This window comes from Lycorma delicatula, chromosome 6 (assembly GCF_047948215.1).
Source record: "Lycorma delicatula isolate Av1 chromosome 6, ASM4794821v1, whole genome shotgun sequence".
NCBI lineage: Eukaryota > Metazoa > Arthropoda > Insecta > Hemiptera > Fulgoridae > Lycorma > Lycorma delicatula.
In genome coordinates this window covers 147,189,543-147,207,834 of record NC_134460.1, presented here as the reverse complement: position 1 = coordinate 147,207,834, position 18,292 = coordinate 147,189,543, and the positions used below count along the sequence as shown (strand labels likewise).

General features: G+C 30.2%; 1 protein-coding gene across 1 annotated transcript in view; it reads right to left on the bottom strand.

The window, feature by feature from the left end:
- LOC142327019 (uncharacterized) overlaps nucleotides 1-17,941 on the bottom strand; it is a 101,272-nt gene extending 83,331 nt beyond the window's left edge. The window contains exon 1 of the mRNA XM_075369780.1: nucleotides 17,836-17,941. The gene's annotated coding sequence lies outside the window, so the exon portion shown is untranslated. The remainder of the gene's footprint in view (nucleotides 1-17,835) is intronic.
- Between the last annotated feature and the right edge of the window lie 351 nt (nucleotides 17,942-18,292).

Sequence of the window (18,292 nt, the reverse complement as noted above, 5' to 3'; positions counted from 1 at the left end):
CTAGTGAAATCCACGATCTGATTAGTAGAAAGAAAGTTAGGGGTATTTTTAACCGACTACTGTGTTTTATCCAGTAATTTGAATTAAATCTGATAGGTAGTGCTGTTTTGACAATTGGATTTATTTATTTCTGACTTTTATAAAGTGAAAGGTTAAATTTTGTGACGTTCCTTAATGTTTAATAAGTTTCGTAATTTTTATGATTAATTTTGATGATTTCTCAGCCATATCTCTTCGTTAAAAAGTTATTTTCCATCGAATTCTGTTTTAGGAGGTGATTTGAATTAAATCCTATAGGAAGTGCTGTTGTTTTGCCAGCTGGATTTATTGACATTCTGACTTTTATAAAGTGAAAGGTTAAATTTTGTGACGTTCCTTAATGTTTAATAAGTTTCGTAATTTTTATGATTAATTTTGATGATTTCTCAGCCATATCTCTTCGTTAAAAAGTTATTTTCCATCGAATTCTGTTTTAGGAGGTGATTTGAATTAAATCCTATAGGAAGTGCTGTTGTTTTGCCAGCTGGATTTATTGACATTCTGACTTTTATAAAGTGAAAGGTTAAATTTTGTGACGTTCCTTAATGTTTAATAAGTTTCGTAATTTTCATGATTAATTTTGATGATTTCTCAGCCATATCTCTTCGTTAAAAAGTTATTTTCCATCGAATTCTGTTTTAGGAGGTGGTTTGAATTAAATCCTATAGGTAGTGCTGTTGTTTTGCCAGCTGGATTTATTGACATTCTGACTTTTATAAAGTGAAGGTTAAATTTTTTGAAGTTCCTACATCTTAGTTTAGATATTTTCTAAACTAATATGTAGGGGAATTAAATTATGGAAAAAGTTACACCTTGACTAAAATTTTGAGATCCGGTATTATGGTGATCTTTCCACTCTTACAGAATTGTCACCAAATTTAAAAGGGATCATCAGTAGATCCAATAAAGTGACTTCTTCTTTGTATACTATTACAGTGTTTTAGGTCAACATTTTTTATTGTATTGTAAAACTTTATTGTCTTCTTTTATTTATTTTTGTATCTGTATTCATACACGGATCTTTTATAAATCTATTTATTCATCCCTACAACCCGCCGTGTTGGTCTAGTGGTCAAACTCGTCATCGCAAAGCTGATTTTCGAATTCGAGATTTCTAAGGTTCGAATCTTTATAAAGGCAGTTGATTTTTTTATATTGATTGAAATGCTAGATAGTGGATACCGGTTTTATTTGGTAGTTGGGTTTCAATTAACAAGTCACAGCAGTGGTCGACTTTAGTCTCTTCAAGACTACAAGTTTTCCAGTACATAAACACGTAAAGCTACGTAAGGCCTGGTAAACCGGTAGAGCGTTGATTGCAGTTGCTAATCTATCACACACACACACACCCGGCATTAACTTGAAAACTGGTTGGAGAAAACATTTATTTATTCATTCTTACAACTGCACCCCTATTATAACTACTTTCTCTCTTTCTCTCTCTCTCTATCTTTTTTTGTGGTTACAAATGAATTCTACGGTGTATGAAAAATACCTTAGGGATTCAAACCTAGAACTTATCGGATAAAAGACAGAAGAGACACCACTCCACTTTCGTTTTTAATATAATATTCCAAATCCCTACCATTGTTTTCATGTTTTGTTATGTTTAATACTGCTATTTTAAATTAAAAATAAATAAGTAGAAAAAAGAATTGCTGAAAAACAACTTTCTTCCGATTTTAAAAACATAAAAATAATTAAAAATGACTAACTTTAGCGACACTGAAACATGAAGGATTTTAATTGGCAAGAAATTGGGAAATTTATAAGTATTTCACATTGTAAAACGAAACTCAAAGGGTAAATGTGATTAAGTAAAAGTGTAAAGAAATTGGAAAATTTTATAATCGAAGATCATATTTTCAATGGATTACAAAAATTTTGATAAAAACAAATTATCAACATTTTAACAATTTAATAGAAATTTGATCTTCGATTATCAAATTTTCCAGTTTCTTTACATATGAACTTAATTACTTTCCTAAGACATTTACCCTTTGAGTTTCGGTAATATCAGTTGAAATATTCATCAATTTCCCAATCTTTTTTTCCTTGATGATATCGTCATATATACTTGAACACTTGTGCGTAGGATATAGAAATAACATTTTTATTTTATAAAAAATGCCATCCCTGACCAGGATTCGAAGCTGTGACTTCCGAAAGAAAAGCCTAGACATTACTACTCCTCTATGGAGATTGGCACTTCAATCATTCGTGTTTCAGTTACACGAAGTAGTTTCTATTTTTACCTTTTTTAGTTAAAAAAAAGCATTGTGTTTGAGCAATGTTTTGCTCGTTATTTTCATTTTTATTGTTTTTAGATTAAAAGAACACATTTTTTTTCAGTAAAGGTTTTTTTTTGTTGCATATTAATTTTTATTATTTTATTTTTTTTTTACTGACTTTTTAAAACATAACGTAAAGAAGTCAAAACATAAAAATATAGTAAAAAAAATATAAAATTTTATTCTAATATACATTTATTTTTTTTAATGTACATACATTTCCAACATATAAAGTTTATTATTGAAATTCTATCTCTATTAATACTTCAAGAGTATTTTGTTCTGACTACATTGCATACCACCAACATACATCAAATTCTACCGAGGTATGTAAATTCCTCATCGACATCTATCTTTAGTAACATACGAAATCGATTCATTTCAGCTGAAGCTTCTTAGTCCCAAAATCATTCTAATTGTACTAAAAGCTACTACAATTAGAATTCCAGTACATTTGAACGAGCCCCATATCATACCAACAATGTATATTCTTTCGTCGAAAATAGCGAGAGCAGCAATTATTTTACGTCTAACATTCGCAAGCACATTCTCAACATTTATTTATTTAAATCTGTTTAAAGATTTTCATTGAAAAAGGTTGTAAGCTACAATTGAATTGCAGTCTATATGGATAAGCGGTAACTAAAATATCACAAGCTAGGCATAAAACTTAACTTGAACCTAAATATATTTCTTTGTTACCTAGCTATTTAATACCACTATGAATAGTAGAAGATATTACTAAAATTCCTGCTCGATTGGCGGAATCATTTCTGAGATATCGTTGTGATATATAAAAACAGCCAAAATGAAAGAATATTTTTAATAAATAGGGTTTATTTATACTACTTCACACACACACAAAACACACACACACACACACACACACACACACACACACACACACACACACACACACACAGTGTAACTTTAGGTTGTAACAAACAAGTGCACCTGAACATTAATTTTCCGGCTCTACGATATCAAAATGAACATAAAAATATCTATGGAATGTTCCTTTTGTTTTCCTTCTGTCCCATTTTTTGTGGTTTTTAGGCAAAACTTTACATCTTAAGATCGAACTGAGGAATCGTTACATATTTGCTACACTTGTAATACTCTACAGTACTCTCTCTCTCCTCTCTCTCCTCTCTCTCGTTTTCTGTTTAGTCTCCGGAACAACGATAAGGTATTACTTCAGAGAATGAATAAGAATGATATGTATGAATGTAAATAGAGTGTAGTCTTGTGCAGTCTCAGGTCGATCACTCCTGAGACATGTGGTTAATTGAAACCCAACCTACAAAGAACACCGGTATCCACGATCTAGTAGTAATCGAATACATATCTATAAAAAGTAACTGCCTTTACTAGGATTTAAACCTTAGAATTCTCGACTTAGAAATCAGGTAATTTGCGATGACGAGTTAACCACTAGACCAGCGGGGTGGGCTTTACGTATTTGTTACATTTTGACCCCGGAGGGAAGACATCCGCCGTGTGACGGATCCGGCCGTCGCCCCAACCCCTCCGTACCTAGTTCTTAGGAGTTTACCGGAGGTTATCTTCAAAAGCCTCAAGACATATTCCGGTTTGACCACTATCAAGATGCTACCGATGCGAATTCCACAAACGACATTCCCATCGATGTACCACGCCTAACGCGGATCCGAGCAACAATGATATTATTAGGTCCTAAACAGGACCATCCGATTGAGCTGACCTACAATCGTAACCAAGCGAGAGTGAGCCCAACACGAAAAACAGGATCTATCTATCTTGAAAACTGAAAACATCATACAAACAATAAACAACGAATATAAAATTGTAAACTAAACAAAATATCCACAAACGCAAAGCACCTAACTCAAACCAAAACACGATACGCACAAAGACTAGGCCAAAAGTAATCAGTAAAATAAACGAACATGAAACAAACCTAAAATACACCTAAAACAAACCTAACGAAACGCTAAAGAAAACAAACCAACTCTAAACGCTAGTCTGATAACAAAAACATAAAACAGACAACAAAAAACAAATATAACACTGTAATGTAAGCAAAATTAAAAGATCAGACACTAACATAAACCAAAACACGAATCACAGAAATAAAAACTAAGCCAACAATAACACAATGAAACTAACTAACCTAAAACCAATCTAAAATAATCCTTAAACAAATTCAAAACTAACCAGAATAAAACAAACTTATCAAAAGGCATAAGAAGAACGAATCCTACTTCTCTGATCTGTTTAAACTCTGACAAAATTAAACACTAAATGAAAACATATAATGCAGTACTAAACTGAACATTAACGTTCAACCAGAACGATCAGGAAAATATATAACTAAAACCAAAAAGAGAATAAACAAACCCAACAAAAACCAAAGATATCAAAGCCTGAAACTAATAACAAATCAATATGCATATTTGGTACATCCTGACCCCGTAGACTTGCGATAGACTCGCAAATCTATCGGTTTCACGCCTACACATATTTGGTACACCCCTTTACACAAATTTTCTTTAATAAATAAAATAATTAGATGTAAATCTTCTACAAGTATTTAAAATGGCGTCACTTCAATGATGCTATTTAAAATACGCCATATTTAAAATGTCATTCTTTAATCTATTACATCTCGGTAATCCTTTATTTTTGACAAAAAATCGTTTTATTAATTAAAATGAAGATTCTTTTATGATAAACAAAATGATACCATACATTTTATATTTCCTCGTACGAAGTAAAGGAAATATTGTTATCACGAAAAATTTCGGTTTTTAGATATCAACGAAAATATTCATTTTCACCATCCCTGAGTCCATTTTGACTAGTTTCGGCGTGATGTCTGTACGTACGTATGTATCTCGCATAACTCAAAAATGATTAGATGTAGTATGTTGAAATTCTGGATTTCAGACGTTGTAACATCTAATTGTGCACCTCCCCTGTTGATTGCAATCGACTGGACCATAAGTTTCCAAAAAAACCCAAAATCAAAAGAATCTGGATTTTGGACTTTTTCTTAACTGCAGTAATAAGCTCACATTGCGAGATTTTCAACGATATATCTATCATAAGTGGTACTTATTTTCATTGGTTCCAGAATTATTGCCAAATAAAATTTTAATTAATGAAATATTTGGATTTTACAAGGGGAAGATATATATTTTTTTAATTTAAAGATATTGATTTATTAATAATTATTAACCTCTCATTGTAAAAAGAATTACAATAAAAAATTCAATAATAACAATAAAAAAAAAAGAAAATATATCAGAAGTTATCAATAAAATAAAATTTTATGTACTTTTAAAAATGTGTGTTTGTAATTTAATAGGCGTACAAAGAAGCCATGCGATGTACACATCGGATATTTTTGAAAATTGATGACAATATTCAGCCAAATTTCATCTCCATTCTTCTCTAGCTGAACTGTCTATTGACAGGTATCAAGAAAGAGCATTCCCCAGGATGGACACCATTAAATTATGGTATCCTTGTCTCCCTTTCAAATCATCCAACATTCCTATCTTTCTTCTTCTTTCATTTCCTTATTATTACCTTTCCTAATTATTGGGATGCAGTCGTGTCTTAGAATGTGGCCTATCCCATTAGCTAATAACATTAACCTATAAAATAAAAAAAATAAGCTTTAATACGGTAGAAGTACTTATTAAGCTATTTAAAATTCCGAAGTTTTAAGTCGATCAAATTTTGGAATGGGGATATTCAACATTATTTTTATTTGTATTGTCTTAAATTCCTACTCTTATTTATATTTGTCAAGACCTGATCATTAGCTAATTTTTTTCTTGCCAGTTAATATCTTCGGACTGGCTCGGAATAGATTCTTCGAAAGAGGTTCAAATATATTTTACGCATACTACACTGATTGTATTAAATTTTGAACAAAATTAAAGAATGGAAATGCTTTTTAGCATTTTTAATTTTGTGAACAGTTTTTGAAAAAAATAAGCTTTAATAGGATTGAAGAACTTATACATTTAGTTAAAATTTCAAAGTTTTAAGTCAATAAAATTTAGAAACGGAGAAATTCGACATTATTTCTAAAACTTTTTTGCTTCATATCACGAAAACATGTCCAAAATTTCGATATTTGGCATAAATATTTGTCAATAGGCATCCCAACTCTGTTGGGTCTGATTTTAGACCCATTCGAATGAAGAGGCATTTCGATCATATTTTTTATGAATAATGACTTTTTTATCCATGATGAATAGTATGCATTAGACTGGGCCACCTTATTGAAGTAAATAATTACGTCAAAAAAAATTTAAGTGTTCCAAAACTTTTTTTTTTTTGTCTTCAGTCATTTGACTGGTTTGATGCAGCTCTCCAAGATTCCCTAACTAGTGTTAGTCGTTTTATTTCTGTATACTCCTTACATCCTACATCCATAACAATTTGTTTTACATATTCCAAACGTGGTCTACCTACAAAATTTTTTCCTTCTACCTGTCCTTCCAATATTAAAGCGACTATTCCAGGATGCCTTAGTATGTGGCCTATAAGTCTGTCTCTTCTTTTAACTATATTTTTCCAAATGCTTCTTTCTTCATCTATTTGCCGCAATACCTCTTCATTTGTCACTTTATCCACCCATCTGATTTTTAACATTCTCCTATAGCACCACATTTCAAAAGCTTCTAATATTTTCTTCTCAGATACTCCGATCGTCCAAGTTTCACTTCCATATAAAGCGACACTCCAAACATACACTTTCAAAAATCTTTTCCTGAAATTTAAATTAATTTTTGATGTAAACAAATTATATTTCTTACTGAAGGCTCGTTTAGCTTGTGCTATTCGGCATTTTATATCGCTCCTGCTTCGTCCATCTTTAGTAATTCTACTTCCCAAATAACAAAATTCTTCTACCTCCATAATCTTTTCTCCTCCTATTTTCACATTCAGTGGTCCATCTTTGTTATTTATACTACATTTCATTACTTTTGTTTTGTTCTTGTTTATTTTCATGCGATAGTTCTTGCGTAGGACTTCATCTATGCCGTTCATTGTTTCTTCTAAATCCTTTTTACTCTGGCTAGAATTACTATATCATCAGCAAATCGTAGCATCTATCTTTTCACCTTATACTGTTACTCCGAATCTAAATTGTTCTTTAACATTATTAACTGCTAGTTCCATGCAAAGATTAAAAAGTAAAGGAGATAGGGAACATCCTTGTCGGACTCCCTTTCTTATTACGGCTTCTTTCTTATGTTCTTCAATTGTTACTGTTGCTGTTTGGTTCCTGTACATGTTAGCAATTGTTCTTCTATCTCTGTATTTGAACCCTAATTTTTTTAAATGCTGGACATTTTATTCCAGTCTACGTTATCAAATGCCTTTTCTAGGTCTATAAACGCCAAGTATGTTGGTTTGTTTTTCTTTAATCTTCCTTCTACTATTAATCTGAGACCTACAATTGCTTCCCTTGTCCCTATACTTTTCCTGAAACCAAATTGGTCTTCTCCTAACACTTCCTCCACTCTCCTCTCAATCCACTCTCACAATTCCACTCTCCTCTTCCAAAACACAGGACATAAACTTTTGTAGGGATAATTCACCCTATAAAACGCTTGATTACGTTTATAGATTTTTTATTAATTAAAGAGAAAAATAGAAGGAAATTATACTATTATTTTAAGTAATATATTTCTTTAAAAATATATAATGTATTTAAAAACAAAATATTATTTCTGTGGTTAAAAAAAAAAAAAACAATTCTTCACGCTCTTATTTAACTAAACGTATAAATTTTAGCATCATACTTTTTATCCAGAAAAAATACAATGAAATTGTAAACCATACGGTAAAAGTCTGGCAGATATTATTTTTTCCGCTCAAAAACAAAAATTTCTGTAATATAAATACAACTATTTTTAACAAAACGATACTGATATCAAAAAAAGGTAAGACACTACATTTCTATTATCAAAATCTATTAATTTAGAATTTTCTTTAAAGAAAACATACATGTTATACATACGTAATAGATAATAGATATACAATAATAAATAATAAACAATGTTTAAGCGTTCCATTTAATAAGCAAAAAATAATACAAAATTGTTACTGAACTCTTATTGGCCCGATTTCATTTATTAAACAACGAATAATCGTAAGAATTGTATTATTTCTGTAAATTGATACGTATTACATATAAATGAAATCGGGCCGGTAAGAGTTTTGTAAAACATTTTTTCTATTTTTTTTTTTTGTTATATGGAACGCTTAAACATTTTTTATTATCTATTATTGTATATCTATTGTCTATTACATATACTTAAGATGTATTTTTTTAAAGAAAATTCTAAATTAATAACAGATTTTGATAATAGAAATGTAATGACTTACCTTTTTGGTATCAGTATCGTTTTGTTAAAAACAGTTTTATTTATATTACAGAAATTTTTGTTTTTTGAGCAGAAGAAATTATATCTGCGAGGCTCTTATCGAACGGTTTACAATTTCATTGTAATTTTTTTTGGATATCACTTCGTTTTGTTAGACTATTCTTTTATCTTTTTTCTTAATTACTGATGTTATCTTACGGATTTATTATTACAATTTATTGCTTTTCTAGAACAAACAAATATACAAGTTTTGAATTTCTCGGCCAATTTATTTTGTTGATAGTCATATCATTCACTTCATACCATATTTTTCATTTTCTAATAAAACTAGTAAAACGATCTTTACGAATCGAAGATCCGTGATATGATATTGCACTTATTACTTTGTATGTGTAACCCTCGATTTTTATCTATCCATGGACACAATTTTTATGTTATTATTAAATGAATTTTTTTTTATTTCTCCATCAATTAGTTCAAATAGTTCTTATTATAGAATAAAAATTTTACCTATAGAATTTATTTCTGTTTTATGTAATAAATCTTTGTTGCCACATTTGCAATACTTTCCTACTGTTCGTGGTTTTTGTGCTTTATTAGAAGTTATAATCTCTTGTAAACTAATACTTTTTTTTTTTTAAGTGATGGGAATTAAAAAAATTGTTTCATCTTCAGTACTTTCATTTACATAAGAGCATTTACTACTAAAACAAGCGGTAGTATATTTTATTTTAAATTTTATTATTTCAAGTACATTATCAAGTTAGCGGCGCGATTCGTAAACCCACCTTTTTGAGGAAAATCAATCTAAGTGACATATTTGACTCCCGCGGTTCATCAAATAGAAGAAAAAAACGTTGGGTAACAAAATTCGAGATATTTTTTGAAATTATTCTTTATTACAAATCTAATTGAACGGAAATATAATGTTCTCATGCTTATGTTTTATATTTTTTTACCATTTTAATTTCACTTTTAGGTTAGGTAATGTTTCGAACTGTAAACAAAGTTTCGTTGACTTCGCCGAGCCGTCTAGTTCTGCAGACTCTTACCGGCGAAGTTCTAACGGACTTTTTGAAAAACTAAAAACATTTCTCATTTAATATTTATACCTATTCCCTTCCATTAATTTTTATTATTGATTTTTTCTTGATGTTATACTACTTTAAAACACGACAGTACTGTAAATAAGGAAACGATTTCTTACTCATGTAATTACTGATGTAAATGCATATTTCAAAAAAAAAAAATAAATGAAATACATTTAATTCACAAAATAACAATATAATTCTCTTCTGAAAATATTTAAGGAAAAAGATTATAATTTTTTGTACATATTATTTAAAATAAATAACAAATTTTAAAATTATTAAAACAAATACGTAGTTGAAGTAAAAAGATAGGGGTAAATCCCTGAATCTGTACAAGGTGCCCTTATCGTGATGATTATAAATCTGTCTTTGCCCTAAGGCAAAGTCACTTTCAAACATGGCAAAGCAATTCCCATAAATAACAACCGTTTTATGCCCAAATTTATTAAGAATATTGAGGAAAGAAGTGGTTTCACCCTTAGCCTTGTTTCAAAGCTTAATATACAATTTCATATCACCATGATAACCCCTCTGAAATGGAACAGGATCTACTTTTATTTTGTTAACCAAACGAAGTGGTGTATATTAAACATCATTACTGTCAGAGAAAGAATCTAACGAATACCTCTTGTTTCTTAGATGTTTTACATGTATCATAGCCTTAAAAATAAAGACTGAATCAGTAAGTGTAAAGCAACAAATTAATGTATTCCTTCCAACACAAAATTTTATAATAATTTCCCGTAATAGAATAAGTATTTTTACTTTTTAGTAACGATCGCTACAGATAAGATATGTGTATTATAATATCAGATTCACTACTAATATAATCTAATCCTTTTATTTGTTATTAATATAAGGAAAATACATTTAAAGGATGGTTAGAGGAAGCTTTAAAAATAATTTTCTTTTGTTAAAATTCAGTTGCAAACTATACCTTAAATTAAATTTGATCTTAATAGCCTGAGACCATAAATTTAAAAATAAATTATATTTTAGTTCTTGGCGTTTAAAGTTAGAGCGTTACACTAAATCGTTTTGTAAAAGTTAGCATTGTGGTTACGACAATAAAAATTAGAAAATAAACAGAATGTTATTTTTGTATTTCATTTTTGTCAAAATCAGATAAATTGTTTTAGAGTAAACTATAAAAATAAATGAAGCTTAACAAACGGTACTATGTAGAAACGATTTGTTTTAAATTAAGAGACCATCACACCCCCAAGTCCTCCCACCCCCAAGGAAAGGAGATTAAAACTTTTAAATGGAAATGGTAGAGTATAATATTGATACAACATTTTGAAAAAACAAAAATTTTGTCATTAAATAGTTTGACTACGAAACCCCTGATCAAAATATTTGCAATTTAACTTTTTTTTGTAGCTAGTTTCAAAAGTTGTTTAAAATATTTCTTAATAAATATCTAACAATAAAAAAAAAAACTCTAGCAAATGCTTCTTCCTCAAAACGATCTATTTTGCAGTATGAAATGCTTTGGATATAATATTGTCAATTTTAAAAATTACTATAAAAAATATTAAATTGTATTAAATATACAATACAATATATTATATATTTAATATTATATTGTATTAAATATTAAATCTTTTTCTAAGGTTGTCATAATTCGAAGATTTTACGTCACAGTTGTTTTTTAAACGTTCTTTAAAATGATTAATCATAACCCTATTCTCTTTTCATTTAAAATCTTCGTTGCTTTCCCACAACGACCTCTGGGGATTTGGATGTGGTAATCTCATTCCAAAAATAGATCGTTTTGACGCCGGAGGCAGTTGCTAAATTTCATTTTTTTCTGTTTAACTGTTGTAAAGTTGTTATTTAAAAAGTTCCTTAATTAACACCTTATGTGAATGTATACTAAATTAATGAATTTTCGGTAAATTGCAATGATTAAATTTTATTTCTATAATATCGTTTTGTTTTGAATAAAACTGAAACAAAAGATTAGACTTAGTCTATTATCTAAATTTGTTTTATAAGATTTTTTTAGAGATTATATACTGTGTTCCACAAAGCGGTACACCCTTTTAATTTAGTATCACTCGCCCATTCCTCAACCGATTCTATTCAAACTTTACAGACCATTTAACGAAAGTTTTAAAAAGTTTCTGTGAAAATTTTAACCTTCTAGGATTTAGTGTCCAAATAAAAACATCAATTTGAGATAAACCAAATTTTTTATTCGTTACAGATAGCAGGTAAAAATGATTAAATAGATAAATTACAAAATGAAAACAACACTTTTTACTTCCTTGTACGAAGTAAAGGAAGTATTGCGATCGCTAAAAATTTCATTACTTTGCCTCTTGATCTTGTTGAGTCAAGACATCGAATTAACACCGCTGTTGCATAGGTAACCCCGATTTGCTGGCTACAGTCTGTAATGAAATCGACTTCAGATAGGATGAATGTCGCATTACGAATGGAAAACATATCGAAATAAAGTAAATACTAGGCGACAAACTTGATGTGTTTTTCTATGAAATGAGACTTCAACTAAATCGGTAGTTATCTCGATAAATTTTTATATGCTTTTATAGTTATCAAGTTCTTTTTGAATCACCCGTTATAATTAAATTACTTTTGACATTAAATAAAATTTTACATGTCGATTGAATTAGTATATGAACTTTATATATCATATTTTCGAAATAATCTTTTATTTTCCAAATATCCTTTTAAATAACTTTTAACTTCCTTGTACGAAGTAAAAGAAGTATTGTGATGGTGAAAAATTCCGGTTTTCTCATTTCAACGGAAATATCCATTTTGACCATCTCTGAATCGATTTTGACCAGTTTTAACGTGACGTCTGTACGTACGTATGTAACTCAAAAACGATTAGCCGTAGGATGTTGAAATTTTAGATTTAAGATTGTTGTAACATCTAGTTGTGCACTTCCCCTTTTGATTGTAATCGACTGAACCAAAAGTGTCCAAAAAGCCCAAAATCTAAACAACTTGGATTATGAACTTTTTCTTAACTGCAGTAATAAGCCGTGATTGCTTTACAACGATATATCATAAGTGGTACTTATTTTCATTGGTTCCAGAGTTATACCCAAATAAAACTTTAATTAATGAAATATTTGGATGTTATAAGGGGTTTGACTTCTTCTCCCTTTTTAAACTTTTTTTTAAATTTAAATATATTGATTTATTAATAATTATTAACCTCTGATTGTAAAAATGTTTTACAATAAATAAAAATTCAATAATAACAATAAAAGAAGAAAATATGATTAAATAGAAGTTATTAATGAAATAAAATTTGATGTACTTTTCATTTAAAAAAAATATGTATATGGAAATTAATAGGCGTAAAAGGAAGTTATGTGGTGTCTACATCAGATTTCTATAAAATGAAAACAGTTCCTAAAATTATAAGAAGTTTTGGTATGAATTAATAATGAAAATATTTTACTGAAACTGAAATCCATCAACAGAGACTCACTAGCAATATTTTTTAATAAATCCTCTCAATGCATTCGTAAAGAAATGTCCTGAAATTCGTATAATCTCCTCTTCCGTACCCTTCTTCAACTCTTCATTAGATTTAAGGCTGTGGGATTACACAAGTTCCTTCAAATAATCCCACAAGAAAACATCAAAGATAGTAAGGTCTGGCGACTTCGAAGGCCAGTTCAAAAATTTACTTCCACGACCGATCCAACCCAGAAAGTCAGTACTTAGTAGCAGTTTAACTAGGTATGTAAAATTAGGTGCGGCTCCAACTTATTAAAAAATCTGATGTGGACACCACATAACTTCCTTGCATGCCTATTAAATAACATATACACATTTTTCTTTAAAATGAAATGTACATAAAATTTTATTTCATTAATAACTTCTGATATTTTTTTTATTATTAGTATTGGATTATTATTTATCGTATTTTTTTACACTGTTAATAATATTTAATAAACCAATATATTTAAATTAAAAAAGTTTCAAAAAAAAGCAGATGAAGTCTGATTTGAACCGTTATGCCTTCCCGTTATAAGATTCAAATACTTCGTTAATTAAAATCTCATTTGGTTCTAACACTGGAACCAATGAAAGTAACTACTTATGAGATATCGTTAAAAAGATTTTCAACGAAAGCGTATTACTGCAGTTATGAAAAATTCAATATCCAATTTTTTTTTGATTTTGTGCTTTTTTGTACACTTTTGGTCCAGTCGATTGCAATCAAAATGGGAGGTGTTAACTAGATGTTACAGCAGTCCTAAATCGAAAATTTCAACATCTTAGGGCTAATCGCTTTTGAGTTACGTGAGATACATACGTACATAGGTTACTCCAAAACTAGTCAAAATGGATTCAGGGATGATGAAAATGGATATTTCCGTTGAAATCTGAAAACCTAAATTTTTCGCGATCACAATACTTCCTTTATTTCGCACAAGGAATTTAAAATAGCATATTTCATTTATGGAAACTAAAATGAGGCATTATATGTTGATTTAACACTTCTAGGTAGGCAGGTGTTTGCAATCATTGAATTGTCTGATATGTTGTAATATAATAGACCATTGACTGTAACAGCTGTCCAGACGGTAATGCCTTTTGATTTAAGCTGCTTCTGATCAAAAATATGAGGATTTTCGATGTTTCAGTAATTACATCTATGCCTGTTTATTATACCGTTAAGGTAGAAAGTAGATTCATATGAGAATACAATGCATGAATATTTCTTGTTCAACTTCATGATGCTGAGTAATAAGCGAAGAAAACCCAACTCTCCTATCTGGGTCATCTTCCAAAAGATTATGAACCAGATGGCTTTTAAAGATTTTACTTTATTCCTTTTTTCTGTTCCTTAGTCAGTCGATTTTGGCACATCAATATCTAAAGAAACTTTTCTCACCGAGTTAGGAGATTGCAGTATTAAAGCACACACGGTTTCCTCTTTTCTTTCATCAGTAGATCGGCTGTATTTTTTAAAACTACACAGCCGGTTTCCAACACAAAGCACTTCCACGTACAAATTGACATTTTGGTTGGTGGATCAACATCAGGAAATTCAGCTCTGAAATATCGTATTGACTCTGCTAGATTGCACAAAATTTAATTTTTTATTCAGGTAAATATCATTTTAACAATTAAATTTTTACACAGGAAAGTGAAGCAAGATTATTACTAATTTATCAACCTGTTTTATTCAATCTGAACAGTTGTTAACAATACATCATTTGGTTTAATTCACCAGCTATTTTGTAATGAATAAAAAATATGTTTTTTTCTGAAATGTATGTTTTTATTTGAAAGCTATTTTGTTTCTATAAATCTTAGAACGTTGAAATTTTGACAAAACATTTTTGGAATCTCCGATAAAAGGTCTGTAAAGTTCAGTGGCGGCTAGTAGCTAAAATTAGCGGTGGTACTGCTCAAGAATTTTTTTTCTAGGCCTTTCCAAGGCCACAGTTAAAGTTTTCTGTAAAATAAAAGAACCGAAAAAATGAATCAAATAGATAGCTAGAAGCAGGATAATAATCTAATTCTGCACTTTATCACATTCAAGAATGTGGTACTCGGTTTTTAAACACGTTGGGCTTAAACACCGTATTTGGTTTAACCGAATAAATAATAAAATGTCAATACAGATAATATTTTTTTAGTATTATTGGATAGTAACTTAATAAAATGTTCGCTTAAAAACACTAAACTCCAACGGTGCTTAATTAAAATTTTTAAGTACACAGAAACAAATACATAATTAGTTTTTACTAATTACCTTATCTTTCCCTTTCCAGCGTGTTTATGGACATTTTTGGCAATCAAAGAGCTTGCTTTCCGCCATCTTCTGATCACTACGGAAAAAACAACTAAACCGCTTTCATATTCTTTCCACCGAATAAACTAGAAAAGGAAACGAACAAGGAACGTTCCATACACCCGCGGAGTAAAAAAAACTACCTTCCATCAGCACGCCAGAGTCGGCTCTGCGGAAGCGACAGTGCTCTCTCTCCCTCGCAGTCTCGCGTGCAGCTTCCTAAGTGCACAAGCGCACAACAGCCAAACACCACGCCGCTGGAACTGTGAAGTGAACAGTTTCATACAATGATTTTTGTACCTTTTTCATGAACTGGTGGATGGCTACTGACATTAAGCTAAGGATTATATTATGTACAATTATAAATAAAGAATTAAATAAAAAAGGACAATATTGAATATTGATAATATCAAGTGGAAATAGGGAGTATACGCAAGCCGTCACTGGTAAATTTTCAATAGAATTTGTGGGGGAGTGGGAGAGTGATACTAAATCGAAAGCGTATACCTCTTCATGGGACACATGCATGAACGTGAAAACCTATTGAAAATTATAGATGAACTTTAAAAATGAAAATGGTAAACTGTAAAATTGAATGTTAAAGATGAATTAGGATTGAAATGTTGGTTATATGTTATGTCTTCACTTGAAATCATTACTAATTAATTAAACGTCTCCTCTTGAAGAAACAAATTATATTTTTTCACTTACGGTTCACTTAACACTCCCCGAAAATATAATATACTATTAAGATAAAATGCATTTTAGAGAAAAATTTCCACTAAAAATATATTTTTAAAATATTTAAACAGTAACTTCTACTATTTTGGGGAAATTGTTTTTGTCATTTTGTGATCTTCTAGGTATATATATGTGTGTGTGTGTATTTATAAAAATGAATGTTTGTTTGTTTGTTTGTTTGTCCCCTATGCGTTCCTATACCATTCATCCGATTGCGATGAAACTTTGGTGAGTTGATGTTCGCATGCCCGGGAAGATTTTGAATTAGTTTGGACCCGCTAGGTGGCGCTGGGTTCGAGATATTTCGAAAAATTGTATTTATGGTCCGATTTGGCTCATATTCAGAATATTAATTACGTGAAAAGAAATATTTTTGAAAAAACTATACCCGCTAGGTGGAGCCAGTGTCGAGATATTTACGGAACAAACAAATATACAAACAGATTTTCTTCTTCTAGATATATAAAAGGTAATATTTGTATGGGTGTCCGCTATAGTCTAAAAAACTACTAGACCTATTAACGCGCGGTTTTTTGCAAAATTGTTCACGTTGTCTGGATAAGGTTTAAAGCTACTGAAATCCTCGATCTGACCAGTATAAAGAAAGTCAGGTGTATTTTCAACCGACTACTGTTTAGAGAGTAGTTTCAATTAAATCCGATAGGTAGTGCTGTTTTAACAATTGGATTTATTTATATTCTGACTTTTATAAAGTGAAAGGTTAAATTTTGTGAAGTTCCGTAATGTTCAGTTTTTTAATGTTTTATCAAACATTCAATTTTGTTCACGTATATATATACTCAAATCTAGCAATAGCGAAGCATTGCTGGGTCAGCTAGTAGTTTGATAAAAGATCTGAGGGAAAAGGATTAAAATTCATAAAATTTAAAACAATTTTCGATGATTTTTAATTTTTAAATTTCTTTGAGAGATCATTAATGAGTAATTGATAAAAGTTGTTCAACCGAAGCTACGTGTAATTAATCTTGTAAAATTTGTATATTAGAATTTCAACATACTTTTATGTTAAAAAAAATATATTAAATTAAAAAAATATATTTTATAGAATATTATGAAAGAGAATAGAATGAATAGCCATTTAAATAAATCGTAAACAATAAGCGATTCACAATGATTAAATAGCTGCGAAATGAAACTTTGAATAACGTATCGAGATTGTTCATTCATCCTGTATGAAATGACAATTCACTTCTCGTTCATTTGGTAGCCTAGTATACCGAATGCAATGTTATTTTCCTAGCATCCGTTCGTACAGATATCTACATTTCAATGTTTCGTCCTGCCACGCAACCGTTTCAATTAATATTTGTGTTTCACCACACGCCTACTCCACTTCCCCATTTATCTAACATTTCCTAGGTCTACCCGTTTTGTATCCTTTGCAGAAATAAAATAAACTGTTATTGTTTTTGTTATTACTATTATTATGCCAATCTTTGTAATGGAAAGATTGCATCTTTTACCTGTCATCCGAAGGTTCCTGGTTCGAATTCCGGTCATGCACAGTATTTTTCCCCGCGCTTCAAAAGTCTTTTTCATGAATCATAGTAACTATTATTAGGCGTCAACCTGTAATGAATAAATAAGTAAATAGTTTTAATGATTACTAGGATGTATTCGATCATAAAAAAGTAATTCAGATTTTACTAAATACTAACAAAAAACTTGTTTATTATAAATATATATATAATTATATATATAAAATAGCTCACCAAGATGATGTAGTTCTTACTTCATCGTCGCAAATAAATTGTTTAATATCACCGTTCTAGGCGATTTAGGTGTGGGCGAGCGAGCAGACCCAAGGGTCCCCAGGGCCTACCGAAGGAATGCAAAGCTCGCTTCGTTCGCCACCCTCATCTGGCCAGGAGGCTCCACCTACTGGTTTCTCTGCAGTTTTCGTTATCCTCATGATTGTGA